Raw genomic sequence first — 15,968 nt, forward strand, 5'->3', positions numbered from 1 at the left:
AAGTGTATCCAGGGTCGTATATTGTTACAATAATTATCAGGAGGTTTTCAAGACGATGCATAACGTAGAATTCCACGCCGGTCTAGATATTTTAGAAGAGTTGAAGGTTTGCTCTGAAGACACCTTGATTATAGTGGATGATTTCATGACTGAGACGGCGAAAATTGCAGACTACTTTACAAGATTTTCACATCATTCAGCCAAGCAATTTGCTATATCACGCAGAACCTGTACCACAAGGGTAAAGAAGCACGTGACTTGAGTCTTTCAAGCTCGTATATGGTGATTTTCAAGAATCCGCGCGACCAACAACAGATCAGTTTTCTTGGTCGACAAATGTATCCAAACTCTAGATTTTTAACAGAGGCTTATCGTGACGCTGCTAGACAACCTCATAGGGGTTTATTCCTCGATCTCACGCAAGAAGCACCTGAAAATCGACGCGTTATGACCAATATATTTCCTGGTGAAACCATGGTGGTTTATAGCCCGATGGTATAAATAGCCAAGCACGGGGACGACTTTAAACTCAAAATGACCAAGGTACCAGCTCGGACATGGCGGCATATTCCCACACTAGAGTTCCTACATAAAAGTAAACCAGAGATACGCAAGCAAATTATATCGGGGGCCAGCAAAGAATTGATCGAGTGGATATGTGATTGTACAAAGAACATTTTAAACGGCAACATCCCTCTTTCAAAGTATAAAAGAAAGCGACTATCAGCTCATAAATGTAGTTTACGTCGACTTGTCAGGAAAGACATCCCTATTCGACATGAAAAACGTATGGTTAATCAGAATGGGGTATGTTTATGACTCTATTATCAAGCATTCCTACCCGTCGTCACTGGTTTACTCGGTAATCTTTTCAAAAAATGACTTCTTTTAAAAAAATCTTCATAAATCCGAGCCCGGTCAACGGAGCTGACGTTCAGAAATTGAATTTGGATATCGACAAATGTATGAGCGACATATTACAGATGAACATACCCCAAGAACGAATATTAGCCTTATATAACGACGCGCTAAATCGTTATCAAACAAAACACGACACATTGAATCAACCGATGAAAATCGCTATATCAGAACAAAGACATCTATTTTCGGCTAATGAGTTGGACGCTCTGCGACGCCTGATCAAGGGTGAACCATCAAGGATTCCTATACCATCACCGGGTAGCCAACGAAGCGAAGTAAAGACTCAATATGCCAAGACGAAAAGCGGTCGTACACCCAAGACCCCGAAACGATACGGATGGGAGCCATACTAAGCATTTCACGCCAGGGCTACCTGGTAGTTACCGCGGTGCATATGTATTCTCTAGAGGGCGGAATAGAGCCAAAGTCAAGGAGTTTCTTTCGAGCAAGTATGCGTACACGAACCATTTTCCATATCGAAAGAAATTTAAGAGACCTAGAGTGATAACATCCGGTCTCGGTGTTCAGTATCAAACTGATCTCATGCATATGCAAAATCTTTCAAAAGAAAACGACAATTTTAAATATGTGTTGGTGACGATCGATTGTTTCAGCCGATTTTTATATCTGTATCCACTCAAGAACAAAACCTCGCAAGGTATTATTCGCGGATTCAAGGAAATATTTAAGGATCGTATACCTCATGTTATTCAAAGTGATCAAGGTTCTGAATTTTCTAATCGTGCGTTTCAGACTTTCTTAAAAGAGAACAATGTGCGACATTTTCATACAAATAGTGAACTGAAAGCATCGATATGCGAGCGTGTTATTCGTACTCTGAAGCAAGTGTTATACCGGTATTTCACGCATAATAAGACTTTGAATTATGTTAATGTCCTGTCTAAGATATGCCAGGGGTATAACACTACTTTTCACGTGGCTATAGGGTGTCCTCCAGCGGATGTTGATTATTCAAATCAAGAACAAATTTTCCATAGGTTATACGGTGATGTGACCCCTAAAAAACCCAAACTATCGGCACACCCGTCACGATTTCGAAATCACGTGGTAATTTTGTAAAAAGTGCCTTGGCGAATTAGACCGAAGAAATCTTTTTCGTATCTCAATGTCGTAAAGGTGACCCTCCTACTTATCAATTGAAAGACTACCATGGCGAAGTTATAGACGGTCGCTTTCAGCGTGAAGAGTTACAACCAATAACTAAAAATAATAATATTCACAATATCGAAAAAATCCTGTCTACTCGCAAGAAAGGAAAGAAAACACAATACCTTGTTAAATGGTTGGGTTACCCGTCTAAATTTAATTCCTGTGTCTCGGATTTGTATAAATAGACGCTGAAAATGTTGTTCAACCAAACTATGGATTCTGATTCCGTCTCATCTCGCATGGGTCAAGTCTCGAACAGTCTGAAAAACCAGATTGTGTTTATTGTACAGATTTGTATGTTAGTGTGTGTAATCGTGTTTTCATTATATCAAATTTCTGTCGGGGTGGATCGTGAAATATATTTAACACTGTCTTCTTCACTTGGGTATTTATTACCGAATACATCACCTCACCGTATATGTTGAAAGAAACAATAAAATGTTGTTGACTCTACCTTCGAATGCGAGTTTGGATAAATTTCCGAATACTAGCACAGATTTTCAAACGGAACTTTACAAAGAATTAGAAATGAATCGCCATGAGCTAGGATTATGTGAGCTGACCTTCCCCCATGATTTTCAGCCGCGAATTGAAGTGACAGCGAAAAGTATCGGTTTTGGATTTGTCGATGCGAATGGATACACCGAACGGTATTATATTCCCGAAGGCTCGTATTACAGCATCGGTGAAATGTTAGAATCGTACGAGAAATATTACATGGGGAACATTTTCATTTTACAAGGATTCGGTGACTTTAGAATCACATTCAGAAGATTAGTCACTAGTAAAAAAAGACACAAGCGAGCTGCATCCATAAATACCGATACCGCAGACTCTAGCACCAAACACATACCCCATACCACGCATGATTCACCCGAGCCTTACGGACTGATATCACTTGGTTCTGTGTTGGACACAATAACATTTAGACGTGTTGTATCTCGTCGCCGCGGAGTGGTAGAATTTATATTTACACCTGCGATAAAGTTGGAACGGATTGATGAGGTTTATGTGTATTGCGATCTGATACAACCAAGACCACACGGTAACAAGCTGCAACAACTTTTACGGGTGGTTACTGTAACCGCTAAACCGAATGAAAACCAAATCAACATATTCCCAAAACCATACTTCTTTGCTTTAGCGAGAAACAATTTTAGAACGATACGAATTTATCTACGTGATGCAGCTGGCAACCCTATTAAATTTCGAAAAGCACCAGTGACAGTAACCCTACGCTTCCGTCGTAGAGCTGTTGATTCAATATGAGTTACATCACGTTGTCTGGCACCCAAGGCGAATTCTCGGTGGTGTTACCGAATGAAATGATTTGTAATGAGCTCGCGTTGATGGATATGAGTTTTGTCAGTGAATCTCTTGATCGAATTATAATCAATCGTGATCAAGCACTCTGGGAGCTACATAATGAGAAAGATAGAATAGTAGATGCGTACCTAACACCACTTGGGAATTTTGCAAACAACCTCGAGTTGATGCGAAGAATATTATCTGACAGTTTCAAACACTGTTTCACCGAAAGAATCAACGACGAACTTTTCCGAATTCGTTACCCGAAACATATCACACTCCACCCCACGGATATATTCACAAATTATTTCAGTGTAGTTGATGAAGTGTCGACACCAGTATGTAATGTCACGTCGATCAAATCTAAACCAACTCAACCTCACCTCAGATATCTATTTGTGTATATCAACGTACTACGATATCATCCGGTGGGTGATTACATGAGTCAATTGCTTCGTGTGATCCAAGTAAATAACGAGACGTGTATGAGACAAGAAGTTGTATTTGAAAAACCGTTTTATTTCCCAGTGTCGATTAACCACATCCGCGATATAAAAATCACCATCCGGGATCAATACGGTCAGTTAGTACATGATATAGAGACCACATTGACACTCCACGTACGATAAAAATAGTGACGTTAACCACCTCTATGCTTGGTGCTGATTTTGAACACAGACTACTCACCATCAACAACATCCCGACGAGATATTGCGAATTAGCCCTCATGGAGATCGATTTCACTTTAACCGAACCGGCGATTGGTCAATATTTGTTCGTGTATTGCGATATTATTCACCCTCACTTACTTGGAGATACGTTAGCACATTTATTACGAGTTATACCGCTGACACCTGGCGATGTCGCGCATAATTGTACAGCGACAAATCCGTATTATTTCCCTGTTTCAAAAGATGTTGTAGATTCTGTATGTCTTTACCTCAGGGATGAGTTTGGGGAACCTATAAATATAGTAAGTCGTTCATTGCAAGCTACATTTAACATTAGGAAGCGAATATGAAAGTTGTTTTCACGTGTGATCATCATTCTGTCCATCGTCATTATACCCAGACAGGCGATGGTTATGGATATTTCAGTGGTGGAGTTCAAGCCGAGTCCGGCATCGGGAGTTTGTTTAAATCACTAGGTCATTTAGTGACACCTATTGCGAAATACGCCGGCGGTCAATTGTTACGGACTGGAGGTGAAATAGCGAGAGATCTATTACAGGGTAACTCGATCAAGTCTAGTGTTATCAAGAGAAGTAAACAAGCTGGCGGTCGAGTGATTGATAAAATTTTAACTCCAAAAGCTATAAAAAGGAAAAAAAACAAAGTCAAAGAACACTTCATCCAAACGTCGTCGTACACAACAGGATATATTCGACTAAGAACTATGTTGATGCATGCTGGTTCCAGAGAATGTCATAACTCAGGATTAAACATATTTAGTATACCCCACACACAAACCAGTATTGAGGAATCGCAATATGTCGTCGTCAAACCCCATAGTTTCAGTATGTCATGGAAGTACAATTACCAAGGACGGATCGATATATGGATCTACAAAACACATTCTTGAGATTACGTTTGAAGCTCACTAAACGTGATGGAACTGATTTAGCAGATGATACGCAAGTGGGCCTGGTCAATCAATAACATGATGGACTCTCTTTTCAAACAAATCGATGTAACTATTTCAAATGAGGTTATCACAAATTCGGATAATTGTCATGCCTACAAAGCTTATATCTCTCGGTTGTTGAATGATACTCACGGCGCCTCGGAGAGTTTTGTGCAAGGACAAGGTTTTTATAAAGATGTCGCTGGCTCTATGGATGTTCTTGGTGCGGCGAATACTGGATATGTTAAACGAAAAGACCTTACCAAAAACAGCACCCCGCTAGAGTTGATCGGAAAAATTCGAATGGGTATTTTTGAACAGTCTAGATGTATGTTGGATAATGTCGACATGAAATTAAAGTTTACACGTAACGAAGATAATTTCTGTCTGCTTGGTGATGTGGAGGATGTACAAATTGTTTTACTCGAAATGGAAGTGTATGTCAAACAGATGAAGATCGCTGAAAGTGTAAGCTTAGCACACAAGTCGGTACTACAGAAGAATACTGCAAAGTATCCCTGGATAAGCTTACAAATGTCGACTCATACATTCGCGGCGGGCTTGTCGAAAATTGATAGAGAGTTGGTTAGCGGTACCATGCCAAAGAAGATCGTAATTGGTTTAGTCGAGACCACGACATTTAACGGTGTTCGGGACAAAAATCCATTCAACTTTAAACACTTTGATGTTCAAAATCTTTCGTTAAGTGTGGATGGGCGTCAAATTGACGGACGCGAATTTCATTTCGATTTTGATAAACATGGCGGACTCGAAGGTTATATGACCCTATTCTCTCAGACAGGACGCTGGGAATCCGAGGCACCTTTAAATATTTCACGCAAAGATTATGTCAATGGGTACACTCTTTTTGTGTTTGATTTGACACCCGATAATAGTTTGGGATGTTATCAACTTCATAAGACAGGAACTGTGCATCTGGTTTTGACTACATCGAAGCCTTTACCAACCTCCGTAACCTTGTTATGTTTGAAGGAGTTTCAACATCTTGTACAGCTGAATCAAAAAAGACAAGTCGTCGAAATATGAATACGTCTGAGATCAATGATATTCTCTATAACCACCCTGACACACAAAGTCTATATCTAGGAACTTATCCGGTAGACCAGTTACCAAAGAAACCAACTAACGTAAAATTCGCTATCACCATTAATTACGATGAATCGAGTTTACCTGGATCTCACTGGGTTTCAATATACAGAGATGAGGATACTCATTTTCATGATTCACTGGGTTTCGGACCACTAAAACCTCAGATAATCGAATTCCCGGATCCGGATGAATTTTCCGTGACTGGGAAACAGTTACAGAGTAAAACTTCGGATGTGTGTGGGGATCATGCTATTGCATTCTTGATAAAAAGAGCTCAAGGATTTTCAGCCAAGGAATACTTGGATAATTTTGGTGATGATAAAAAAGTGAATGATACGATTGTGCGTGCTTTTGTGAAGAGTTTGATTTCAGAGTAATAAATGAATGTATAAATGTGTATACTTGTGATTCTTGTTGTGACTGTGTACAGCAAATTATTTTGTAGGTGCGAAACAGCGGTGTGAATAATCCGAAAGTATTATTCAGCTAGCAATCAATAGCGAGGAAAGAGAACACGATCGGACATTTGACACGACTAAACTACGACATCATATATAATAATTTACGATCAAACTATTTCGCACTGAATGGAATAGTGTAATAATCGATAGTAGCACACAGCTGCATGGGAAACAATTCAGCGCGCAGGTCATTCGAAATATAGGTCGCACGCACTGCTTAATCCTCACAACAAGCCACGTTTCCGTTTGTGCGGTTATTGTTGGTGACTATTCAACACCACGCGAGAGATACCTGAAAGTGCGACATGCGAACGCACCCGTAAGAACCAATGGCGATGTGCGAGCGGAAGGGGGGTCTAAAAGCGCGATATGCCAACACGAGTTTCGCGGCGACATGCGAGCGGGCCCATAAGAACCGCACCTACCTCACGAGCGATCTACATAACTACTCACGTAAGCCGATTGAAGATTGAAGCGATCGCGTGTGCTCCGAACTGCAATCAAGACAGTCTTGGACTGCAGGTAAGTCCGTTTTGAACTGCAGGTAAGGCAGTTTGAAATAAGGCAACCACGTATAAAGCACTATGATCTAGGCAAGGCGGTACGGCTTTTTAGCTAACTGTCCAGCGCAGATGTAGTTTAAATTATTTATAGCCAATGTATCACACGATACCAGTACTCTACGTTGTAAATCTGAAAGAATATTTCTAGAAGACACCTGCCACAGCAAGAGATGCTATTTTTTTTACGGCTCCCTGTATCCGCCGGCGTTTGGCAGCCCTCTCTCAGAATAGGGCCCCTCTCGCTCGGGGTCTTTATTACACATTTTGTTCATTTTTATGGTTTTTTAATTTTCTAACTCAGGGATTTTTCAACAGTTTATAAACATAATTTTTAACGGTTTCTTCTTGTTTTTTCTCTTGTTTGCGTATTCTTGTTTCTAAGATGGTGTGTACCTATTCTTGTTTCTAAGATGGTGTGTACCTGAGTACAACCAAATACTCCAATAGTAACGATTTTTGTTATTTTCCTGTTTCCGTTTACTGGTTAACAGCCAACCGCTGGAAGCGAGTGATTGGGGGGTTCTTTGTTGGCCCCTCCCCTCTTTCCTGAAGGGTTTTCCATCACTTTTATCCCTTTATCTTTCGTTGGGTTAGTCTAACTATCGTTTGGGACCCCTCTTCGGGGGCTGTTGTATTTTATTCTCATTTTTTTTCTTTGTTTTGCAAATTCCTGCCAATTTTATCATGTCGCTTCTAAGTATAGCTCTATTTTTTCAACCCATTTGTGTGTTTCGGGGTTCTGTGTTATTTTCTCAAGTCTCTTTTTCATTTTTTTGAGAGTATTTTTTTCAATGTTTTCACGGTCTACTCTTTCGTTGTTAATATCGAGCGATATTTATGTGTTTATAATTTTCCGCTTTAGTATAGATGTTAGAATCCAATTTATTTTGTTTTTTTCATTATTATACAAAATGGCGTCATTTGACAGCACAGTTTGCGTTGCACGTTCGATGTTTTTTATAATCTTTTTTATATACGTGCATTCCACGAGCAGGTGCTTAGCGTTGTCATTTTTCGATCCGCAAAATTTACAGTTTAGTAGCAGTGGTTTATTATATTTGGTGTGCGTAATATTTCTTTTCCGCTTTTTCCCACCAAATATGAAGCCTTCGGTCGCAATCCTATAGTTTACTTCCAATTCTTTATTTGTGATGACGGTTTGCCCCTTGTATTTCGTTTTCCATATTTTTGGCCACTTTACCTCCCCACCGTTTTCTAACCTAATTGTTGTTTTTTTTCTCTCTCTCAATTTTTTGATTTCTGTGTATAGTTTCTTGTGTGTTATTCTCCCCATTCTTCTTCCGTGAGTTTCAGCTTGTTTGTTGTGTCTAGTGTGTCTGTCCAGTTTTGGGGGGTCGAATCTTTGTGTGGTTCCGAGTTGTTATATAATTTTGTGTTGATTGCTTTAAGTTTTGTCCCAAGTTAGTATATGGCATATTTATGCCATATTTATGTTGGGGTATCGAGTTTTTTAAGGATTGCGACTTTCTCTGCTTGGCAGGTTTGGATTTTCCCAACTACATCCGGGAATCCTATCCCACCGTGGTCTTTGTTTGTAATAAGCATTTTCCTTGCAATGCACTCCATTTTCTGTGGGTACCACAGAAAATCGAAGTACAGTTTTTCGATCTTTTTGATGTCTTCTTTGAGTGGTGGTTTTACTCTTGCGTTAAATAATATCTGACTTGATGCGAGGGAATTTAAGATCGTGAGTTTTCCCGTCCATGTTAAGTTTCTGTTCTTGTATGCGTGAAATATGCGTTTTAGCTTAGCTATTCTTTCCTTCCAGGTTTCCGTGTTTTGGTTTTTTCCGTAGTATTGTCCAAGTATCTTTATCGTGTCTTTTTTTTGTTTTCTATCTCCGGGGTTCGTGTTCGGTGTTTTTTGGGGTTAATGTGTAAAATCTCAGTTTTTCCCGTGTTTAGTTTTTGCCCCGTTGCGCGTTCGAATTTGCCGAATTCGTTTAATATGTGCTTCACGTCTTTTTCGCTGGTCAAGTAACAGGTTACATCGTCAGCGTATTGTTGTATTTTTATTTTCGCTTTGCCGATGGTAAAGGGTTTTATTTTATTATCGTTTTCAATTTTTCTTGACAGGGGGTCACTGCTGATGGCGTAGAGTGCCATACTCAGTGGGCACCCCTGTCTGATTCCGCGCTCTATTTTGATGTTGTTTGTGAGTGCGCCGTTGATCTGGATCTTACTGGAGGCATTTTTGTAGATCCTCCGTATTTTGGGTATTATATTTGTGGGTAGTTCGTATTTTCCCAGGATTTTGAAAAGGTATTCGTGATGTAGCCTGTCGCATGCCTTTTCCTGGTCTAGATTCATAACTAGTAGTTCTTTCTGTTTTTCTTGGGCATAGTCAATCACCGCTTGGGTGTTTCGCAAGACGTCAGTTATTTGCCGATCTTTTATGGCACATTTTTGGGGTAGAGGATTAGGTTTGGTAATATGGGTTTTAGCCTGTTCGAGATAATTCCGGTTAATATTTTGTAGTCTGTATTTAAAAGCGTTATCGGTCGCCAGTTTTTTAGATTCTTCGGTTCTCCTTTTTTATACAATAGTGTTGTTATGCCTATTGTCCAGGATTTGCATAATCCTCCAAACATATATGCGTTATTTATAACTTCAGTCAATTCTTTTTTGAGAATATCCCAGTAGGTCGCATAATATTCTTTTGAAAGCCCGTCGGAGCCAGGAGTCTTTCTGTTCTCCATGTTTTGGATCACGCATCGAACCTCGGACTCTTCATCTGGCTCTCTAGTTGCGCTCGTTCTTCTTGGTTTATGTTGAGTACCTCTTGGTTTATGTCGAGTACAGGTACTCATCTTGGAGTCTAGGATCCTCTAGCGCTGATTTTCCCCATAAGTTTTTGTAGAATTCTTCCACTGCACGCATGGTTTCGATGTTATTTTGCGTTTCTACTCCCGTTTCATTAACTATAGTTGTAAAGCTTTTTACTTTCTTTACGTTGCTTCAGTTTGTCGTAGAAGTACTTGGTGGGTTTTTCATTTTCTTCGATATCCTGCATCTTGTGTAGTATGCATTGATATTTTGTGTTTTCTTCCTCTATTTTTTGGAGTTTTATTTTGCTTCTTCATAGGCATTTTGGTCCCCGCTGGTGTTTTGTAGGGTTTTTGCGATGTTTTCTTGTAATGCCCGTTTTTCTTTATTTGCCGCATTTCTTTGGTGCCTTTCGTTTGTGCTTATCAGTCTCCCCATTTCTTTTTTATAGTGGTCCCACCATTCATAGACGTCACCAAAGATTGGCTTGTCTTGGATACATCTTTCGTGTAATTTTTCTATTTGTTTACGTAGACTATCGTCCGCGTATTTTCTAGTGTCATTTTTCCAAGTTCCTTTGCCCCAACTGTTATACCTTACTTTCATTCTTACATGGATCTTTTGCAAGAAGATATGGTCAGAGACGAAGTTTATTTTTTGTTCGCATGACTTTACTCGACTCGAGAATCTTTCCGATATGTAGATATTGTCTACTCGTCTAGATTGTTTGTGTTTTATTACTGTGTATAGCCTTGTTTTCGGATTCCTCCACCTCCAGATGTCTCTGATTTTATAGATATCGGGTGAAGAATTTCCAGATCTTAGCGGCCGGGGTCATAGTAAAGTTTGTGTCATTTTTCACATCTATTCTATCGGTGACGATGTTGTAGTCTCCACATATGATGGCGTCATTCGGTTTCTTTTCAATTTCGCTTATAAGTTCTTGATACAGCTCTGTTTGATACTTCCCTACGTCGGGTGGGCCGTAGATGTTATAGAGGTTTGTTTCCTCTCCGGTCTCTTTCTCTACGAAGGTTAGTAGTTGCATTCTGTCTTCTCTAATTATCTTGTGTGCCAGGTCGTATTGCTTTTCTAGGTCTTTTTTGACTAGAATCGCAGTTCCTCTGTAGTATAACTTCTTCCCTTCTGTTGTGTCTACCCAATTTTGTTTCAGGTCTATATGCTTCGCATAGTATAGGAAGTTGTTTTGGTTTGCCCATTTCTGGACTCTTTGGGTGTCTACCCTGTGCGTTTCCGTGAAACATACGATGTTTGTGCGTTTTTCTGTTTTTATTAGACTTTTAATTTTATGCCAGTGGGTAGACATTCCGTTTACGTTCAAAGATATTATGTCTAGATCAGAATCCATTTTCCTTGTGGTGGGGGGAGTCTTGTTCGCTTTGTTACACCAATGTTTTTTGGGGTCCAGGAGTTTCCTCCTGGCCCTCTGTTGATGTGTATCTTGTTCGTCGGGGCTACGGTCTTGCATTGATCGCTTATTTGGCGACGGGGCGCTGAAAAATGCGGCTGCTGTGAAGTTGCTCATGTTTTTATTCCTGTTGCTCGCTCTACCCTTATTTTCTCTCCCAGGTCTAGGGGAGTTCTCTGGTCGGTTCACGTTTGGGTTGTTTGATGTGTGGTTCTCTTCCTCATCTGTAGTGACTATCTCTAACGACCCTTCGTTCAGGAGATCGTTTGTCGGTGATTTTTCCACAATGGTGTCGTTTGGAGATTGGCTCTCCGACCCTGTGTCGCTAATGATGCCGAAGAGATCTATTTGTTCTTGTTCTTTGTCTTCGTCATTTGTTTTTTCTGTATTTGTGTCATTTCTAGGTTTTTGTGCTAATGGGAAAGCTAGTTCGCTATCTTCTTTTTCTTCGGCTTCCTGTTGTGTTGCTTCTTCAGCCAAGGACGAACTTGGTCTGGGTGGTATCGGTGGCGGCTGCTGCACTGTACAGTTTCCTTTCTATGGCCTGTTAGCTTGCAAACAAAACAGACCGTCTCATTAGGGCAATCTTTTGCGTTGTGGCCTGCATTGAGGCATTTGAAACATTTTTCGTTTTCAGTGTCCGTCGGCAGGTATACCTTGCAGGGGGCTTTGCCCAGATATACGAACGGCGGAACCTTGCCTTGTACTTAATTTTCTACGAATAGCTGTCTATAACCATTCTGGAAGTTTGTTCCTCTGTGGTAGATGGTTCTTATTTCTATTATTGTACCACAGTTGAACCTTTCAAATTTCCGTCTAATTTCATTTTCTTCCACTTCTGTGGGCACCGCGCGGATGTTTATTATTGCTGTTGGGTAGCGGGGTGGCTGGAAGAAGGCTTTTCTGTGTGGAGTTTCAAGCCCGTCAGTCGCCTGGAATAAGAATCTTTCTTTCAGTCTTTCTACCTGGGCGTCTTTGTCAAATGTTAAATTGAAGGAGGTGTTCCTTCCTATCTGAAAGATAGATGTTATTCTGCCTGTTTGCGTTTTTCGTAGCGGGTGTTCAGTTACTGCCGTGATAATGTCTGTTGTTTCTGTGTCAGGCGGCGCTAGTATGTCTAGTGAGCGTGGTCTTTCTCCATATGTAATTCGCCTTGTCTGTTCTTCATGTCGCAGCGCATTTGCGTATGCCATCTAGCTGTATGCGCGTGTGTGTTTGAAGGTTTCCTCGCTTGGCCCAGTGTATGGGCTTTGAGGATGCTATGTAGGTGAAGGCTTGCCGTTTCTCTCTGTCTTCTACTGCTGTCTACTGTCTACCGCTACGCTGTTATAAACTGCGTTATTTGCAGTGCTATTTGAAGCGCTCTGGAGCGTTTTCAAGGGCGCTTCTAGGCGCTTTGTATTACCGATACTGCAGTTTCGGTTTACGCTGTAGATCGTACGATCACCGTCTAGACCAGGGGTGGGCAAACTTTTGGGCTCGCGGGCCGCATTCAACATCCGAATCCATTCGCGGGCCGCACTATATAAAATTGGAATTATAAACCAAAGCGCAATATTAATTTTTAATTGATTATATAGTGACCCAGTCAACAAAAGTGTGTACATTCAATGCCGAAACAGGCGAAGAAAGTGCAGGAGAGCAGTGAACGCAACCGTTTTGACACTACAGCGAGGCGGCACCTTTGATGTACAATAACTGATCGCTCTCGAATTCAGAAAATCGATTGTTCTCCTTTCTATCGGTCGGCCAGAGAGATTGGTGTTAGCGTAATTAACCAATCCAATTGCGCTTGATTATCACGCGGCTTCACCGTGACGTTTCTTCTGCCTAGCTTTGCCAGGTTCGTGAGCACTTGAGCGTGGAGTGATTGTGATGTCATAAGTCATCGGATGTTGTTTACCACTGCACACTTAGTTTGAATTATATTCCGTCTATACTGGCGAATTGTATTTCCGAGATTATAGCTAGATCAAACTTGTACCGGAAAGGAGATCTCTGTATCTCGACTGAAATCAATATGTGGTTTTATGCATTTTATATGGCTGTCTCTCTGTATTTGACCGGTGTTTTGTATGTATATGCTCGTGGTGGATTTTATTATAACTAAAACTATAATGAAAATGTATTGTCAAATTGTGATGTCTTACAACATAAGGGTCAGTATGTATGCCAGAAAGCAACAATGATTCAGGTAGCGATAGGGCTAATAGCGTTTGTAAGCTGCAGTAGCGAGAGGGTTAATGGACGACAACAACGGGTTAATGAGTCTGCGGCAGAAGTGCGAGAATTGTTTCTTTTGAAGCATCATTTTGACATCGAATGCGTATTATACGCCTGGCGATCGCTTCCCATTTTGTTGACTGGGGAGGACATAGAGATGATATATGTGCTTATTTAAAACAAGCCAAACATTGCTTTGATGATTTCGTGCACGCGTCAGAAACATATAGTGGCGAGATTTCATAGGCTGGCGGACCTCAATAACCAATTTTTCAGAACTATAGAGATGAAAGTCGGTTGGCGCGATTCTTAGAACAGGATTGAAATTTAAATCTGTGAGCAGCGATCTCCTCATAGATTTAATAATTCCACTTTTGGTTAAGTTCCAGGACACACCATGCTGACACCATGTTATCTTCAAACACGCTTCTACTATATGTAGATAAAATATAAATACCCCAATTCTACGCATACAGACGACGAATCTACCTTAGACACGCCCGAGTCGTTTTTTATGCGCACAATACTGAAATAATTAAAATTTGAGTGGCCAATCTGAAATCCCACCCGTAATCTAAATTATGTCAATCTCGTTGCAGCTATCCCGCTGTGATATTAAGTATTTACCTTAGATCAGTGGTTCTCAAACTTTTTACCCCCCCCCCCCCCTTATGATGGTGAAAGATTTCGCTCCCCCTTATCGTCATATCACAAAACGCAACCAGGATGCTAGCAAACCTGACGGGTAGTTTGATGGCAGGGCAAGTTGCGACTGTGGATGAGAGATTTTTGAATATGTAATTCAGATTAAATACAGAGCAATAACTACGAATTGGATGTAAATCGCGAAAAATTTTGACCGTTGGGCACAGCTTCGCGCCCCTTTTCAGATGATTTCACGCCCTGTCCCTGCATTAATTTGATTTTTAATACGCATTTTATCAATATTTTTAAAAAGTTTTTTCAGACTCTCGCGGGCCGCACAGAACGGTGTTGCGGGCCGCATGCGGCCCGCGGGCCGTAGTTTGCCCACCCCTGGTCTAGACAGTGTCGTATCGCGTTCGCAATCAACTGAGGTTAGTAGGCCAGACAGTCTCTCGGCTTCTCAGACGAGAAGCGCGAGAGAGGAGAAAGGAAAAGTAGAGACTTGACTCGAGAGAGAGTCAAGTCTCTAAAGAAAAGACTCGACCGAGAATTGACTCACAAAGACGAGTCAATTCTCGGAGAGGTAGATAAAGACTCCTTGAGACCTGACTCACGAAGACGAGTCAAGTCTCAGGAGGGAGGAGGTCAGAGTCTGAAGGAGACCCGAAGCAGTAATCCGACGATTTTTTTTGTAGGCTGCCGCAGCGAGCCTTAGAGTAGTCGAAAAGCATAAAATATAAAATATAAATATAAACAACGAAAAGACAATATATATTTAGAGTCTTCCGTTCAAGATGTCACACAAAGTTTCGTCATTTATTCACATTGCATGAAATATTTCACACGAGATTCACATGAAAAATTGCATGAAATACACATGAAATGCACATGAAATTTTCCTTGCTTTCCGTTGCAGCTTCTTTTCCGCTCTTTATCTTTGATTGTCGATACTTACTCTTTCATTCTCCGTTGGTCTTTCTCTTCGTTCCTTCTTGCGTTGTCAGGGTTTGTTTTCATCTTCGATGAAAGCAATTTCATTTTTGAAGATGATTTCTTCTATTGGTGAGTGAAAATGAGTCAGTCTTTTTTTATTTTTCTCAATATCTTTCTGGTCGTCGTTTTGAGAGTTATTTTCGTGTTTGATAGTTTTACGTTATCTTTATCTAGGCCTAGTTTTGTTTGTATGACTTGTCTTTTTAGAATACTTAGTATTGTCCAATCGTTCCTGTTTAGGTTATCGTTATAAAATATTTGGTCTAATCCCAGCTTTTTCTGTTTGAATAAAAGTCTAAAATTACTTAACAACTCCTTGTCAAATGGACACTTCAGAAAGATGTGTTCTAGGTTATCATATCTGTTGTCACAAAATTTGCAGTTTGTGATGTTATTATTGTGAGAATCAATCCTCAACAGGTTTAACCTTCTCTTTTCCTCACTAAAGAAGTAGCCCTTGCAAGCCGTTCTTATGTTAATTACTCTCTCTTCATTTTTTATTCTATTTACGTCTTCGTTTGCCATTTGCACTTTTTTCCAATTAACCATTACTCCATTACTTAGTCTAATTAGTGTTGTAGTTGCTTTTTTTTCTTTAAGTTTATTATGTATGTCCTTGTGTGTCGCTATTTTCCATTGGTCATCGTCCCATTCTATTTCTTTTACAGATTCCAAGATATCTCTCCATTCTGCGCTCATTCTGTTGCGCTCATTCTGTCCCTGTGTGGGATTGAAT

The 15,968-nt window shown here is 40.4% G+C and overlaps 1 pseudogene across 7 annotated transcripts in view; it reads right to left on the bottom strand.

Annotated features, from left to right (window-relative positions):
- The window catches only part of LOC145456548 (trans-1,2-dihydrobenzene-1,2-diol dehydrogenase pseudogene), a 355,453-nt pseudogene that overhangs the window by 287,634 nt on the left and 51,851 nt on the right, over positions 1–15,968 (bottom strand). The window contains exon 1 of one of the 7 annotated variants that reach the window (XR_013920636.1): positions 7,578–10,553. The exons of the other annotated variants lie outside the window; for them this stretch is intronic. The product of XR_013920636.1 is annotated as a trans-1,2-dihydrobenzene-1,2-diol dehydrogenase pseudogene, transcript variant X8 (transcript). Of the gene's footprint in view, positions 1–7,577; positions 10,554–15,968 lie in introns of those variants that run through there. 7 annotated transcript variants of the gene reach the window in all.

Source organism: Botryllus schlosseri, chromosome 14 (assembly GCF_051294905.1).
Source record: "Botryllus schlosseri isolate E-star chromosome 14, Bs_hap1, whole genome shotgun sequence".
NCBI lineage: Eukaryota > Metazoa > Chordata > Ascidiacea > Stolidobranchia > Styelidae > Botryllus > Botryllus schlosseri.